The 18,068-nt window shown below is 37.2% G+C and overlaps 1 protein-coding gene across 1 annotated transcript in view; it reads right to left on the minus strand.

Moving 5' to 3' along the window:
- Wnt10 (Wnt oncogene analog 10) overlaps positions 1-18,068 on the minus strand; it is a 207,606-nt gene that overhangs the window by 179,642 nt on the left and 9,896 nt on the right. The window lies entirely within an intron of this gene.

Consider the following 18,068-nt stretch of genomic DNA (forward strand, 5'->3'; position numbering starts at 1 on the left):
AGTAAGTAGAACAAAATTTAATAGATATATAATAAATTGGTGTGTTAATAAAATATTAATAATATTAAATTCAATTAAGAACAAACGCAAAAATAATAGCAATTTTTTAATCAAAGTTTAAAACCAAGATAGTTTTAACAAGTAAGGAAGGGCTAAGTTCGGATGTAACCGAACATTTTATACTCTCGCAAAGTCAATTGGTATACTCGTTTGAGATTTCTTTGTGGATTGACTGATATTTTCGGTAGAAGGTCAACTATAGGCACTGGGGTCCATATATTTAGTACTTAGGGGTTTGAACAGTTTTGGTTCGATTTAGACAATTTTTGGCCGCAGGGTGGCATACTTTAATTGCATTATTCACGCAAAGTTTTACCCCGATATAGTCATTGTTACCTGATTTGCATAGTGAAAAGTGAAAGAATCAGATGGCATTGAAAATGGTGTTACATGGGAAGTAAGCGTGAATGTAGTCCGATTTCGCCCATTTTCGCACTATGACATAGAAACATAAAAAGAACGATATGCACCGAATTTGGTTGAAATCGGTTGAGCAGATCTCAAGATATGGGTTTTCACCTAAAAGTGGGCTGTGCCACGCCCACTGACTAATTTTGAACACGGTTCCTATAAAGCCAATTTATACCATCTCAGAGATAAGATTTAATGTCTCTGGCGTGTTTAGTGCTTGATTTATCGCGCTTTTAGTAGTTTTTAACAGTACCGTTATATGGGGAGTGGGCGGAGTTGCCACCCGATTTCAACTATTTTCACACCGTCAATAGAAGTGCTAAAAACATTTGCTTTTAGTGAATTTAGTTATTATAGCATTAGCGGTTTAGGAGATATGCTTATTAAACCTATTAGAGGCGGGACCACGCCCACTTTAAAAAAAAAAGTTTTAACTGCAGATGCCCCTCCGTAATGTGATCCTGTGTACCAAATAACAGTCTTGTATCTTATTGCGGAGCTTAGTTATGGCAAGTTATTTGTTTTTGATTAATGGCGTTTTGTGGGCGTGGCAGTGGTCCGATTACGCCCATCTGCAATACCAACCGTCTCACGGTACCAAGAAACATGTCTACCAAGTTTCATAAAGATATCTCAATTTTTACTCAAGTTAGAGCTTGCACGGACGGACGGACAGACAGTCACCCGGATTTCAACTCGTCTCTTCATCCTGATCATTTATATATATATAACCCTATATCTAACTCGATTAGTTTTAGGTGATACAAACAAATGTTAGGTGAACAAAACTATTATACTCTGTAGCAAAAGGTTGCGAGAATATAAAAAGCAATATAGAAGCACTGTAACAAATAAAAAGCTAAACGCAACACAGCTGTGAATAAAGAAGTAAATGAGATAAATATTGAGAGAAAATAGAATAAAATAAAACAAAATTAAAAAAAAAGCTGACTCGGCACCGAAAATTCGAAAGTTTAAACTTTTTAATACTGCACAAAACTTAGGAACATTTCATACTTATCTTGCAACTCAGAGTTAAATCACTAAAAATTGTATTAAATCAGTAAAAAAAATCAATTAAACTTGAAGAATTTATAAAATAAAAACACAAAAGTTCACAGCCAAAAAATTACAGCATAAGAGCTTGAAGTGTTGCCACCTTTTTTTTAACGGATACACACGGGTGCAAGCATCTGGTAAGAAAAGAGATGTATTTAAGAGTACAAACACAAGAAAGTGAAACGAAACATCAATATCGAGTACGAGTAAGGCGACGTTAGAAGAGCAACGAGTTAGAAGCTCAAAACAAAAGACGCAAGATGATCAAATTAAATACGTTAAAAGTCAGTCAGCTTAATACACTTCTAATAGCAAATGATTTACCACTGACGGGTACCAAGGGAATCAAGTTATCAATACTGCAAGAGGTTCTAGGTGACGACGAAGAAGACGCAATCGAGATTGAAAATGAAAGTCCTACAAGTGCAACTCAACAGCTTAAGAGAAGCAATCGCAGCTTTAACTTCAGCTATAGCGGCGATCACCCAAAATTCAACAGCGGTACCGAATAGGGAGGAAATTTAACAAGCTGCAATCAACAACGACTTATAGTAACCAGGGTCAAGTGTATCAACTTAGGAATCAGCTTACGATTTAAGAAGACCAGTACAGATGTCGATTCAGGATATGATAGGGATTATGCCTGGATTCGACTCAATATAACGTTCAATTTTCCAACAACACACAATGCAGCGGAGATTCATAAATTGCTTATGAAACACAAACGTATAAACAACGAAAACCGAGTTTAAATACAATGGGAAGTACAAACAAATAAAGTGCTTCAATTAGCAACGAGTTGGGACACATGGCAGCCAAGTGCCCGCAACCACAACGGAAACTACGATGTACGATATGTTCAAAAAGGGGCATGAAGCTAAAACATGCAGTAAAAAGGCATCAGTTGCAAAGATTACCAATCACCAGGCAGACGACGGGGCTCCTCCAGTTATGAAAATAGTGGAGCTTAATGGGAATAAACTTGAAGCGTTCATCGATATGGGCAGCGTGTGCTCGTTGATATGGGAAACGGCAGCCAACGGGATGCAGACTCAGGAAGCTAACAGATGCTTCATGAGTTTCGGCGGGTCCAAAGTAAAGGTGACAGATGAAGTGACATTATACCTAGTTCAGGACGAGTTATTACCCTACGATATTTTAGTGGGTCGAGGCGTTCTACAAAGTAACGGTTATCAAATGGTAAATGGAAAGGGGGTGCTACATCTACAAGAAGCTAAAAGGGTAGACCTTAACGTATCCAGCGATTTATCGGAACAAGAAAGTATCAACCAAATCGGTAGATGGAACAACGCGCATATGACGATAGAAGTTACCGTACCTGGGCCTATTCTGAGCAAACGTTATCAAGTTCCGTTCTCACAGCGACTAATGTTATCAAAAGTTTTAAAGAAATCCAACGGCGAAAGTCGAATGTGTACTACCGAGCACTCAATGAAGTCACTGTTAAGAAAAACTATGTAATGCCGATAGTCGAAGAGCAACTTTCACGGTTATCAGGCAATAAGTTCTTTTCAACTCTGGACACGACATCCGGTACTATCAAGTACCAATGAACGAAGAATCAAAGAAATTCACAGCATTTTTAACACCTGAGGGATTGTTCAAGCATAACGTTATGCCTTTTGGATTGGTAAACGCTCCCATGGTTTTCCAGGAAATTATTGTCAATTTAACCAAGACACTTAAGCATCGGGACAAAGATGAGGTCATCATAGCCACAAAAACAGTCGACGAAGTTATCGAGGTACTTAGAGAATTTCTTGAAGCCGTAAAAGCTTAGACCATCCTAATGTACATTTTTAGCGCAGCATGTACGTTTCCGGGGCATGATATAGACAGTAAAGGCATACGACCAGGGGAAATCAAAACCAAAGTAATTGAAGAGTTTCCGAAACCAACAACGACCAAAGCCATACGACAATTTCTGGGTATAACTGGTTACTTCCGGAAGTTTGCTAAAGGGTACAGCATTTTGGCACAACCATTGACATTGTTACTAAAGAAGAACGCAGAGTTTGTTTGGAATGAATAACAAAACGACGCATTTGAAAAGCTTAAAAGTCGAATAACAACCAAGCCAGTCTTAACTACAACGATCGCCGAATCAATTTATCCCGTGGTGAAAATTGACAACGATTGGGTATCGGCGATGCAAAGACAAGACGAGACATTAAAAGAAACCATCGAAGTTTTAAACGGCAAAGAAGCATTTAACGCACAGCAACTGAAACATGACTATATATGGCAAGGTCAGCGGTTATATCGCAAAGTGCAGGAAAACAAGAGGCTCGTGGTCCCGAGAGGCGTAAAATGGTGTTTAGTGAGAGTATGGGACCGTATGTGAAATCCTATATTTCATTGTGTCCTGAATGTTGCATTAACAAGGTATCGGTAGGCAAGAAGGAAGCACAGCTCCATGTTAGCGAAGTGGTGCCAATACCATTTAGATGCATACATGTTGACTATCTAGGGCCTTTTATACGAAGTAAACATGGCAATGTATACATCTTGGTCATTGTGTGTGCTTTCACGAAATAAGTTATACTAAAAGCATTATGTAATACGAGAACAACTCCCATTGTCAGTACACTACGAGATTACGTTACAATCTACGGGTGCCCGAGGCAAATAGTTTCCGACAGGGGCACGGCTTTTACATCAAAGGAGTTTCAGAGCTTTACCGACAGGCATGACATCAAGCATGTCAAAGTAGCAGTGCGCACACTCCGCGCCAACGGTCAAGCCGAGCGTGTCAATAAGACAGTTTTGGAATCACTCAAATGCAGCATCAAAGCCGATAAAGAATGGGACGAAGCACTACCACAACTTCAATGGAGCATAAACTCCCAAAGCAACGCAACTACGAAACAAAGCCCCAATAGCTTAGCTTTTAATTATAAGCCACGCGACGTCACAACGAATCGAATAATCCAAGCTATCACAGGTGACGACGACGACGGAAAAACTCAACATGAAGACTTCGGACTGAAATCAGCGGCCGAACGAATTAACATAGAAAGGGCTAAATGGAAACAACGTTTCGACACCAAACATCATAAACCGAGACAGTATAACGAAGGAGATCTGGTAGTAATCGACTACGTACCTCCTCCAACTAGTACATCTCATAAGCTTGATCCGTCATACAAAGGTCCGTATTTGGTAACGAAGGTTTTACCCAACGATCGCTATGTGGTAGAAGATCTACCAGATATACCGAACCAGCGAAAGCCTACGCACTAATACTTAAGAATGTCAACATGAAGCCATGGTGCGCTTTGAGTATGACTGATGATGATTACGAAACAAAATGTTCACTCAAGAGCATCAACGACGACGCCCACGGGAAATCGTCCCGGAGAGACGGACCATCAGGAGTGGCTGAGCTACCAACGTAAGATGGCAATACGGCAGATGACGAACGGTGTGGCAAGGCAGACAACGAGGAGTCGGTCGAAACGAGGTAAGGAGAAAAGACAGGCAACGCAGCGCGAGTTGCCAGCATTATTCAGTTATTATTACAAATGTATACTTTAATAAACAAACTTTAATTAAACAAAATCAATATCATATTTTTGATAATTTACAGGTGGAAACACGAAATCATATATTGGGGATTTAGAAAGATATTAATTTTGACATTGCTCAGCTATACTCGATCATATAGAACCTATTTTGAAGCAATTTTATATATAAAAAAAATATTAATACTCACTGACCAACATATTCGGCATAAAACTGGTTAGAATAACGAAAAGTATTATAAGAAGTATATGGAAGCTGAGGGTAGTATTAACCCGATTTTATAAATTTTTGCCAATACTACATACTACCAACATGCCACAGACTAATAAAATGCTATCACTGTTTCATAAAGGTACCTCTTATACCATCACCAATCATATAAAGCAAAGTCAGACGAATATTCGAAAATCCTGATATTAGTTACATGTCGGCTAGGTAAAATTTTCACCCAATTTCATCCATTTTAGGCACAAAGATACCTTGTTATGAGTAAAACAAGCTCTCTCATTTTTAATAAAATAACTCTCATATTGGCCGATATGTGCGGTATAAAGTCACCCGGAAGTACAACAATCTTTATATTAGGTATATGAGGGCTATAGGAAGTATTGATTCGAATCAACCCATTTTTTGATACAAAAATACTATATTAAAAAGTCAACAATAGGCACTGGAGTCCACATATTCAGTACTTAGGCGCTTGAACAGTTTTGGTTCGATTTGGGCAATTTTTGTGTACAAAATGGCATGCTTTAACTGCATTATTCACGTAAAGTTTTACCAAGATACAAGTAGTGGAAAGTTTTAGAATCAGATGGAATTTAAAATGGTGTTATATGTGAAATAGGCGTGGTTGAAATCGGTTAAGCTGATCCCAAGATATGGGCTTTCACTTAAAAGTGGACGGTGCCACGCCCACTGTCTAATTTTGAACGCGGTTCCTATAAAGTCATCTCATACTATCCCAAATTTAAAATTTGATGTCTCTGGCGTATTTAGTGCTTGATTTATCGCGCTTTTAGTAGTTTGTAACAGTACCGTTATATAGGGATTAAACCTATTAGGGGGATCCTGAATACCAAATTACAGTCTTGTATTTTATTGTGGAGCTTAGTTATGAAAATTTATTTGTTTTTGATTTATGGCGTTTTGTGGGCGTCACAGTGGTCCGATTTCGCTCATCTGTAATACCAGCCGTTTTACGGTAAGTTACAGCGTGCATGGACGGACAGACAGTCACCCGGATTTCAACTCTTCTCTTCATTGATGATCATTTATATATATATAACGCTTTATCTAACTCGATTAGTTTTAGGTGAACAAAACTATTATACTCTGTAGAAACATGTTGCGGAAGTAAAAATCTGTAAATTTTGTAGAGGAGATCTCAGTAGCAACCTTTGTGCTAAGTTTTTATTTTAAAATGGGCGTGATCCCTCTTCATAAGTGACCTAATCTACATATTCTAAACTGCTGAAGCTAATTCAACCAAACGTGCTGGGAAGAAGCCTTTTTACCACTTCTTCGTACTTTGTGAAAAAGGGTAAAATCAGATAATAACCGCGTCCATTCCCTAAAGGTGCGATAACTCATTAAATAAATGCGCCATAAGCATTAAATTTCACAACGAGGATGGTATGGAAATTATATATCAAGAACTTTTCCACCGATTTCAACCAATTTTGGTGTACAATGTTACCCATCTGATCCTTTTGCTCTACAGTATACAAATCAAATATTAATAAAGTTATCAGAACTTTGAACAAATAGTGCCCTCAAGGCATTTCATCTTACGTCCAAAAAACTTCGAAATCGGAATATAATTTTCAAGGAACCAAACATCAAGTCATATGGCTGTTTTTTCAGAACATATCGGACATATTAAAATTTGGGGAGGATATTTTTATCATGACAGCAAGCTCTTGTACCAAAAATGGGTAAACTCGGGTCAATACTTCCCTCAGCATCCAAATAACTAATATAAATATTTTCGAAATTCCGGTTGACTTTATAGCGCATCTTTCGGTCAATGTGTAAAAGATCTTAATGAAATTTAGAAAGAATCTCATTTAATAATAGTGTATCCTCTTGTCTAAATGGAAACCATACAATACTGCAAAATGTAAAAAAAATTTTTGAAATTCGGAAAGAATATCTTTTTCCTATTTTCAAATATTCGAAAACTTCAGTCTTTGCGTTTTAATTTTTTTGTTTAATACAAACATTTTTTTTTCTCAATTTCAGGTTTCTTTTGTTTATATTTTTAATTATTGCACAGAGGTCATAACGTCAAAAGAAAAGCCTTTTATTGTGATAGAGCTTCAATGTAAATATTTGATGTTGTTTTATTTTGTGGCTACAAAATAAATTGTTTTTCAGGGGCCCCGACCCGCGATAGTCCAACATACAGTTGACCATGAGTAAAACATTTCTTTCGCAGATCGATCCCTACCAATTCAAAAGTTTGACCTTGGGACTTGTTAATTGTTAATGCGAAAGATGTTTTTACCGGAAATTGAAGCCGTTTAAATGGGATTGGCAGATCAGTCGGGATCATCGGTATCCTCGGTATATGAGCCAGTTGACCAGCTGCTGGGCCAGTGATAATAGTTGCTACAATTAAATTGTCCTTTAACTCTTAAATAAGCAGTCTCGTCCCATTACACATGTTCGGAGGGCTTAAATTTCTTAAAAGGATTATTGGTATTACGATTTTTAACGACAACGCATGTGGTGGCAGTCCAGAAGGGTTCAACGAATTTAAAAATTCCTGTGGATAATGGACTGCGTCTTCGATATTAGTCACAGTGTCGATCGATTTGTATGTTTTTATTTGGCCGGGGACTTTTTTAACTATTAGATTGTTTATTTCATTAACAGTATCATTCTTAGGTGACACTATAGCCCTAGAACATAGCCAATGAAAATTTGGAGTATTCGACCTACAGACACATCCAGAAGAATGTCACAATCATCGCTTAAATTGGGAGTGGGAAAGATTCCTTATCCAAGTTTTATTAGTTGTTGTGGGAAATCGCTATCAGTGATTCTATGAACATGAGCTCTCATATTCGTTCGTAATTTTAATGTTTCAATTGAAGCCCATAATGGTAACGATTTCAAGGATGCCTTGATGATATTTGCTCGCGTACCTCTGTTAATAACGGGGAGAGTTTGTCGGAAATCTCCCGCAAAAACAAAAGCAATCCCGCTCATGACTGCAGAGGAGTTCCTTAGATCCTGTAAGGTTCTGTTCACGGCCTCTATATGTGCTCTATGGCTCATCGTGCATTCGTCCCACATAATCAATGAGGCGTCTTGTAGTAATTTACCAAGAGGCCCATTTTTGCGGATAGAACATGTAGATTGTTGCTCTAGATTTACGGATAGCGGAAGTTTAAAAGTAGAATGGGCTGTTTTTCCATCTGTCAAGAGAGTTGCAGCAATTCCTGAGGAAGCAACTGCTATTGCTATCTTTCCCGATTCTCTTATCTTAGCAAGTATCAAATTAGCAAGAAACGTCTTTCCTGTTCCACCGGGTGCATCCAAAAAAAAAATTTTCTTTTGTCATTAATGACGCTATCGATGATAGTTTGCAAAGCATATTTTTGATCAGGGACTAATTGTGGCAGGTTTTCATTTACAAAAGCGGTCAAATTATTTGTATCAAAGTGATTAGTCTCTGCTCCATTATTTTCCGTACGAACTGAACATGGTAATCCATAGTCACTTAGGCTTTTGTCATTTAAATGCATCAGTTTATTTTCTATTTGTATCAAACCTTGGTTGTAAAATTCCGCATTGTATGGTAGCGTGAAGTTAAGATTTTGCTGTCTGATTCTGTGTCTAATATTGTCTAATATCTTCACATAAATCGTCTTTAAAAATGTCCCACAATTTTAATGGTTCCGATGGCTGACAAAATAAAAGTATGACTACAAACAATTCTCTCAGTTGTTGTGAACATTGAGAAAGCAAAGCTTCTCTGAGAGTATTTTCCCAATGGTCATCGTTTTCTAGCAAACCTCTAGCACGGCAAGTAGCTTGATATGTTTCTTTGAGAACTCCGTCAAAGGTTTTTAAGTACTGGAATGAGGTTGGGCCCCGTACGTGATGTAGCAACATCCTAAGATAGAAACACTCGGATTGAGAAGGATGGACACCGTAGACTCTACCTAAAGCTGCATCTTTTTTTATGCCTGGATGTGCAACTACATCCTCACCACGCTTCCTTCTTGTGAACTTATTATTGGCCCATGTATAGTACTGCGGGACTTCGTGGTATAGAAGTGTTTTTGCGAGTTCATCTTCATTACATAGCTCAAAAAAAGCCAGCAAAGTTGTTTTACGCGGATTTTGAGCCACTTGTTCAGCCGTTTCGGCGGTAAAATACACGCTTTGGCCATTTTCTAAGTGGATAGCTAACTGCAAGACTGTAGGATGGCGCTCGTGGATTGGAAATTCCAATATTCGCCAGACAGCTTCGGAAGTACTTATGTACCGGCCATTCACGTAGTTATCCACTTCATCATTTGGTTTTCTGACGCCAAATGTAGCTTGATCCGATCCTTTATTTATATATTTACAAATATATTTGATAGCTTGAACTGAGTGACAGTACTCTACATTTATGTGAGCATTGAACGTCCTGCACAAAAGTGGAGAATAAGGGACAATCCAGCTATTATCTATTGTGAAACTACTGCCTCTGATATTGAGCGATGCCCTCTGTCCTCCACTTGCAGCATCACGACGACGATATACTGGATATCCGTCATCTCCGGTTTGAGTTTCGTTGACCAAACGTCGCGGGTATTTTTTTGTGCAAATGCCATTTTTCATACATGGTGCTGTTAAGTTATGTTCTCCGCATGGTCCGTGCACCATATTTTTAGTTACGATATCGTACAATATTGGATCGTTTTGTTGGTTGGGAAGTTCTGCAACTATGACCCTATCAATTTCGTCTGGTTGGATTTTTGTCTCTAGCCAAAAAAGCATATGACAGTGTGGTAAACCTAGCTTCTGCCACTCAACACTCGCCATGTAACATTTCACTTTGCGGAATATTTCATCTTTATTGAATAATTTTATGAATTTCTTCATTTTTAAGTGAAACACCCTTGAAATGATGTCGTGACGATCGAAAGATCGCTGACCAGATAGTAGTTCCGCTTTAATTTCAGGCCATTCAGGATTGCACGTAAACGTGACAAATAAGTCTGGTCTCACGTAGTTTCGGACATACGTCATCGCGTCTTGGGTTTTTTCATGCAGGTAACGCGGAGAACCTGTAAATGAAGACGGTAAGATTATGCGCTGACCGATCTTTGATGGGTCAACATTTCCGTCTTGATTTAAAGCATCATCATCAGTAATTCAATCGTTCCGATATCATTTTTGCCATCATATCGACAATATATTGACTAAATAAGTCCCTGTAATAATGTAAAGGATTCAAACTGTTAGCTCTAACCATCAACCTGAATGCATAACATTGCATGCATGTCACAGTTTTGTTACGCGCTGTACCTTCCTGTGGAATGGTTAAATAATAACCGTCTTCTCCTTTAACGAACATTAAGGGATACTGTAGAGGATCATACGATCGGTGTAACTCGGAAACCCTTTTAAGTTGGCCGTCTCTTCCGTGTAGCACTATATCTCTGGGGCCTTTTTCTTCGTCAACCAAGAGAACAGCTACCTCGTTTACAGCTGGAGAATTGTATCTACCCGGGTGAGCAGTCTGCGGTGGGCGGTCGGAATGAATAATTAGCTTTAAATTATCCGAAGAGTTGCGTTCAATATTTTGTTTAAAGCTTCGTATATATACGTTGTGGCTTTTCAGTGCGGGCTGTAGTTCGTTAATTAAGTCTATGTTAAGCGTTGGAGCTATGTTTGCCCTTAACGATAGCTGATCTGCGTCTGAAATAAAATATATCTGTAAGCATTGTGGATTTTGGCTTGATGGTGGTAAAAGGCTACCAATAAGATGATATACCTGGTCCTCTATTTTAAAAATTGGCATAAAATTACCTTCTCTTATTTCTTTCGCGCCAAACGAAGTCATTTGAAAAAGACTATTGTACTTACGGATGTTGGTTAGGAAATGTCTAGATAGCGAATGATTATTTGTCAAAAGATTTTTTATTGGCTGTGGTGGTTCTTGAATATTGGGGACACTAACTTTTCCAGAAGCACAGCACATGCCATTAGTTTCATCGACCCATTTTTTGGCAAAACAATTAGGGCAAATCTTATTCATGTCGCCGATTTGGACAGAAGACTGTTGAGCATAATCAATCTGTGGTTCGTATCTAAAAGCCGATCTGTTACTGTGAGCTACAACTCGATTGCGAACTCTAGCTCTTGTAGCCTGTTGTCGTTCTCTCTGGTTTTGAAGGCGTTGGGAACGCCCTGAGCTTGATTATCTAGTGCGGGATTGTGCGGGGAAAAAAAATTTCTGGAATTTTGCTCTTCAAGCCGCTGCGAACGCTTAGTACTTGACTCTCGCGCGTGCACATGAGAGGTTCTTAAATTTTGTTCAGTGAGCCGTTGTGACTGCTGAATACTGGACTCTCGCGCACGTCTTTGAGAGGTTCTAATATTCTGTTCAGCGAGCCGTTGCGAACGCTCGTTACTCGACTCTCTGGCACGCGATTGTGCCACATATTCTCTCTGACTTAAAAGACGATTTTCATTTTCAGATGAAAATTCTTTATTTCGACATGTTTTTTTGGCCCTGGCCTGAGAATTATTTCTAGAAAGTTGAGATCTTGATCTTTTGGGCATTTTAAAATGATAAAAGAAAAAAACGTCTTCGAACTAAATAATTACCTATATAGCTATGCTATCTTTGAGCTACTACAACAACGTACACAACTACTAACTATTTATTAAATCATAAAAATTATTCAAGAAATAATTTCTTAGGATAACTATAATAAATACAATATCTATGCTATATGCTAGAATTTAGCTCTGAAAAGAACTTCTTGAATGGGATTAGTTACCTGTTAACGAATTATTAACTAGTAACTAAGCGTCAAAATATTATCAAGCGACAATTTTTTTATTTCCGCACACGATCATTCAGTAGTCAGAGTTCCCGTACCTCCGTGCCCGAGTGACGCCTGCCACTCCACAGCGCATAGTTAGCCGCCGAGCGGTTATTTAAAAAAAAATTTACTCGTGATATCTTTTGAATGGAATGTCAGAATCTAATAATTCAAAAAGTGATATAAAGGTTTAAAAGCAATCTTAAATAATAAAAAATTTATTTTGTTAAGGAATAATACCACTGTACAAATAAAGAGCCTTTTCAAGCAGTGGTATTTTAGTTATTGTTTTTAATATAAAAAATCGCTTATTGTCATAAAACTATAATAGTTAGAGATATGATGTTACGTTTTTTGTAAATAATGATAAGTTCTACAAAATTGTAATACATCACTTTGTTATATATTCAGTAGTTTTAACAGCATTCGCGATTAAAGAAAGTTTTTAGGTTTTTTTTTTTCATCTTAGGTTACAATATCGGAGTTTTGGTAACGAATCATTTTTTTTTTTTGAAAATTAAATATAGCCTATGTCACTCAGGGATAGTGTAGCTTTCGAATGGTGAAAGAATTTTTTAATTCGGTGCAGTAGTTTCAGAGCCTATTCGAGACAAACAAACAAACAAAAAATCAAACCTTTCCTCTTTATAATATTAGTATAGATATATCTCATATGAGTTAATTAGGTTGACCTTAATATTAATATTTCGGATATACAAAATGTGGAAATGAATCCAAATTTGATTGAAATTCATTCGGGTTCCTCGAATTACGCAAAATTTCTTAATATACAGTTTTGCAACGTCCGAAAGTATTTTCCTTCCTGTGATATTTTCAAACTGCAGAGTAAGCCAGCTCCTAAAATTATTTCCCCGTATTGTGTAACTTAATGTTATGTGAGCACCTGAAAAAATTCCGCGGCTAATTTCGATAGTATAAAAAGTTCAATTACACCCGAACTTAGCCTTTGCTTACTTGTTATTCAAGTTATCCCCTGCTCGAAAAGGCCAATAGTCAAATATCCGGTAATTAATTTGACATCGTCATCTCGATCATTTTGATGTATGGAACTAATTATTAGTTATATATGTATATAATTTAAGGTGCAAACAACCATGAAATGATCAAAACTATTACACTCTCAGCAGCAGACAGGATAAAATGTTCAATATTCTCACTAGGACCAATAATGTGTCTGGAGTTCAAACTGAACAATTGGGATGCAAGCTAATGAGGAAAAGGATTTATGCATATACTTGGAGAACACACATATCGAGCGAAGTTATTAGCATGAAGATAAGATCAGCATAAATTAAACTGGCTTATAAACAAAAATTCAAAACGTCGCCTTCGTAATATAGTTTTCTAATATAACGGGGTCATGGAAAAAATATGGGCGTAAGGTATAAAACGGCATGTGCGACTTATAAAATCAACATTGATAGGTTTTAGTCAACGACTAAAGCCATTGTATGTTCGAAATGAAAATATGTACAGTAGGCTAAAAGTTCAAATTTGCTGCGTCATAATTCATCGTACGGTATTATTTACTATTTACTTACGCAAATCAGTACTTGAAGAAGGGTCTAGACTTTTAGCAGACAGTGCTTTTTACAGACGAAAGTAAATTGCCTATTTTCGGATTTGATGAACCTTCAAAAGTTAGGCTTCAAACTAAACATTTGCGATGTACTGCCAAACATGGTGGAGGCAGCGTGATGATTTGGGTGTGTATGGCAGCATCAGGAAGAGGAAACTTGGTCTTTATTATCGGAAAAACGGAAAAATTACCACATTTCGATTTTTTGAAGCAGAATTTAAGGCAGTTGGTTGAAAACTTGGAATTACCTGATGACCTAGATATACTAAGTATTTTGTTTGCGAATGGTTGCTATACAATACGCGAAAGCAGCTTCAAGCTCCTCCATAAAGCCCCATTGAACACGTATGGGATTATTTGAAAAAGAAATTTCGTCAGTGGCCACTCAAAAAGAAGCCTTAGATAGAAAGGCCAAAAATCTACTGCTACAACCTAGTAATCGTGCAAGCAGTCACTTATACTATTTTATTCAACTTCTTGTGCTTAGGTATGTGTATCTACCACCAATTTTATGATAGTTTTAAATATTACTTTTAATCTACCATTTGTCATTCAACAAAACATTATTAACAATATTCTTCTCTTCCACATTTTCCTACGCGAGATATTTATATTGCATATATACATATATGGCTATATGAGGGAAAAGCCAACCTACGTAACGGAAATAATTTTATTACTGATATGAGATTTAGACCAAGGTCTTCACCAATTTCATTCGTATTCATAACTAAGCTACATTTTGTTTGAAAACCATATCCACTAAATTCATTCAAATCTCAAACGTTTTGACCAAAATGTCATATTTTATGATGTACATGATTATACATTTAAAGCATACAACCATCGAGGATCGCGAGTTATTATTCTTCCAATTTGCCTTAGAGTAAGAAGTTTAACGTAGGGTTTGCAAAAAGTTGTTTGCAAGAAATTAGAATTTTCTCCCTTGTGGGAACAAATTTATACATAGTTATTTATTTCAGCATTTATTTGCATACCAGAATTACTTAAAATATATTGCACGTATGTACCTAAATACTTATTTCTTAATTAATGCTTTATGGTTTGCTTCTGTTTTCCGGAATTATTGCGTTATAGCTTATCTTATCTTAAGTTATATTCAGTTCACGATATATCCCATAAAAAGTGTCGCGGTCAAACATGGGATTGACATGAAATACCAATTTTATTTCTTTGTTTTATTGGCGATTATATACGTAGATTGTAGGGCCAAATATTTTGCATATCTTATTGAGTCCGCTTGTCGCATTGTCACAGTAGGTTGTCAATCAAAGTGGCCGCGAAAGAGCGAAACGCATGCTTATTTAATTCCACTAGGGAATTAATGGTGCACATTGTAGCAAGGATTAAACGATATTTGAAGATATTGTGAATTCTTTGTGTATTGTATATACGAACATATTTATGTGCATAAGTATATATAAATTTAAGTGATTTTTTAAAATGTGAAATGCACATGTGAATGCACATATATTGCTCGTAGCATTTTTGCTGTATCAGCGTTAGCAGTTCTGGACTTCAAAGTAGTGAGTTCCTAACCTAAAAGTAACTAGTGAATCTATCTTGGTGATGTATTCCAGTGTTTCAGTAGTTTATGGCTGAAAATGAGAGGAAGGAGACCACAATTCACTTTGGGGTCCTTCTCAATTCAGGAATTATAAAAAATATGGAAAAAATAGAAAACCTAGCTCTGTGTTATTACAAATTTTATAACGTATTAAAATTAAATGTTTAATCTAATAATCGCCATATCTTAGCGTGCAATCTTTAAGGGCTGCTTTCTAACATTTTTACATGTGAGTTTAACATAATTTTATTTGTGTATGCGGTTCCCGGATTGGGTATAATTGTTTCTTTGAATGTTTCCAAGTTTACTTTTACAAGTTTTGCTATGTAAATAACATATAAAAATAAAATATTAAAACACATAATTGTTTGTAGGACACTGCTAGAATATAGTTGGTTCCTAAAATGTTATTTGCACGAAAAGAAGCATTTATCGCATGCGGTAGAGGACATCTTAATACGAGGATGCACCACAAGTACTGCTAGTCTGCTTAAACAGCTGGTATAGCTTTTTTTTCGATTCGTTATGGTCTAACGCCTCACTAATCGTAGTCAGCTAATAATGAATTAGATTTGAACAAATATATATGTTTAAGAAAACTACAAGATGATTTGTTATTAACTTTTCAATTTCGCATAGCGATTGGTCCGAGCCCGCTGCGAAAAGTCAAGTATTTAGTTGTAAAAAAATTGGGGTATTAAGGCGAATATTGTATAATATGATACACAAAATGTGTTTTTATTTAATCAGCGACGAAGGGTATACATCAAGGTAGGTAATGAATTATAACTTGTCGCAAGCGATCATAAAGCTAGTGAACGTTGTCAATTGGTTTAAATCGCCAGTGAACTCCAGGTAATCTGTTAAGTAGCCAGAAGTGGTTACCGGTAGTAACTCTACTCATTACTTTCTCACTGATAAGCCCTTCTAGCGGGTTATACTACCCAAAGATATATATGTATGCTCATATTTGTATATGTATGCGTGTAGATAGACAGGTGAGGAAAGTCGCCATGCCTGCATTTGTATGTGTAATTTATGCACGTTGCAGCAGTAGGAACATCAGCAGTGAATCGGTACATTGAATACGTTGTGACGTGAACTCTGCAAGATTGTCCATTGCCATCGTTTAGTACTGACAAGCAGACAATAGACTGTTGGAGCAAAGCGCTGAAATTGACAAGCGGCCAGCGTATTCACAATTTCTTGTTTTTGTTCGCTTCTCAACGTATACACATCAACCCGATTGTAGTGACATGTGGTTGGACGGACTTCGCGATTCAATGTATCGGAACGTTATTTCAATCCGTTCAATTCTTTCAATCGTCGACCGGTTGTCACAAGACAGACTACGAATGTCGGGGGATAACAAGTTGACGTAGTTTGATTGATGGTGATTTAACGATATGTTAAGCAATCAATAGCAGATTTTGTCAACAACATTGCCGACGAAAGGAGACCAGATAATAACCAGAAGTTAGTAACAGCAGAGACGGTACAGAAACAGAATTCGGTTTTGCTCGCTGATTGCTGGCTGTTACTTTGACAGTAGGTAACAATAGGGACACCGAGGGTGGCATATATTTATGTATGCTTTTGTGTAGTTACACATGTAGTGGTCATGATCTGCACTACATGCTAATGTAGATTTTGATGCACACGGTTGCGTGTAAGCTTTTAAATATTTTATGGTCAAATTGCTGACGCTTCACCCGTCACATACCAATTACGTGTAGGTACATACAAGGTGCGTTCCAAAGTAAACAGTACAAAAGTAACAAAGTAAACTCTAGTGGCGCCATCTATATGTCGACTAGTGCGTTAGAATCTGCTATCCTTTATCGACTTCCAATAAAAATTTAATGACATTTCATTTATTGAGATTGCAGTTATTGCGTTTTAAGTGTCAGTATGTTTTTGTCATCGGTGCGAAAATGAGCTTCGAAGAAAGAGCCAACATTAAATTTTGTTTTAAAATTGGTAAAACTTTTACCGAAACGTTTCAATTGATGAAACAAGTTTATGGCGATGATTGCCTATCCCGTAGCAGAGTGCACGAGTGGTTTCAACGCTTTCAAAGTGGTCGTGAGGACATAAATGACGATGAACATGAAACCCAAAAAATCACGCCTGGAGAAGTCAAAAGTGAAGACAATCTGATTTCTTTTTATGATTCCAAGGGTATTGTCCACAAAGAATTTGTTCCACCCGGCCAAAACGTTAATGCAGTATTCTACCTTGGAGTTTTGAAGCGTTTGGTGCGCCGTATTCGACGTGTTTGGCCCGAATATCGCGAATATGGAAGTTGGCGTTTGTTGCACGATAATGCGCCGTCTCATCGATCGACGCTTGTGGCCGATTATTTGACCATAAATCACATTTCAACAATCAACCAATCCCCGTATTCACCTGATATGGCACCATGCGACTTCTACCTTTTCGGAGAAATGCATTTTCCGATGAAAGAAAAGCGTTATGCAGACGTGGAGGCCATTCAAAAGGCTTGCACCGACATACTGGCGCCATACCGGACAACGAGCTAAAACACTCGTTCGACATGCTTTTGGACCGTGCAAAAAGCTGTATTAAAGCAGAAGGAGACTATTTTGAATCAAATTAATTGATTTTGCCGATAAAACAATTTGTTGCGGCTTTTTTTTTAAAAGTCCGGCTTACTTTGGAACCCACCTTGTACATATGTACATATGTATGTAGTTTATGGTAAACTTATGAGCGTACACGTTTA

Source organism: Bactrocera oleae, chromosome 3 (genome assembly GCF_042242935.1).
Source record: "Bactrocera oleae isolate idBacOlea1 chromosome 3, idBacOlea1, whole genome shotgun sequence".
Taxonomy (NCBI): domain Eukaryota; kingdom Metazoa; phylum Arthropoda; class Insecta; order Diptera; family Tephritidae; genus Bactrocera; species Bactrocera oleae.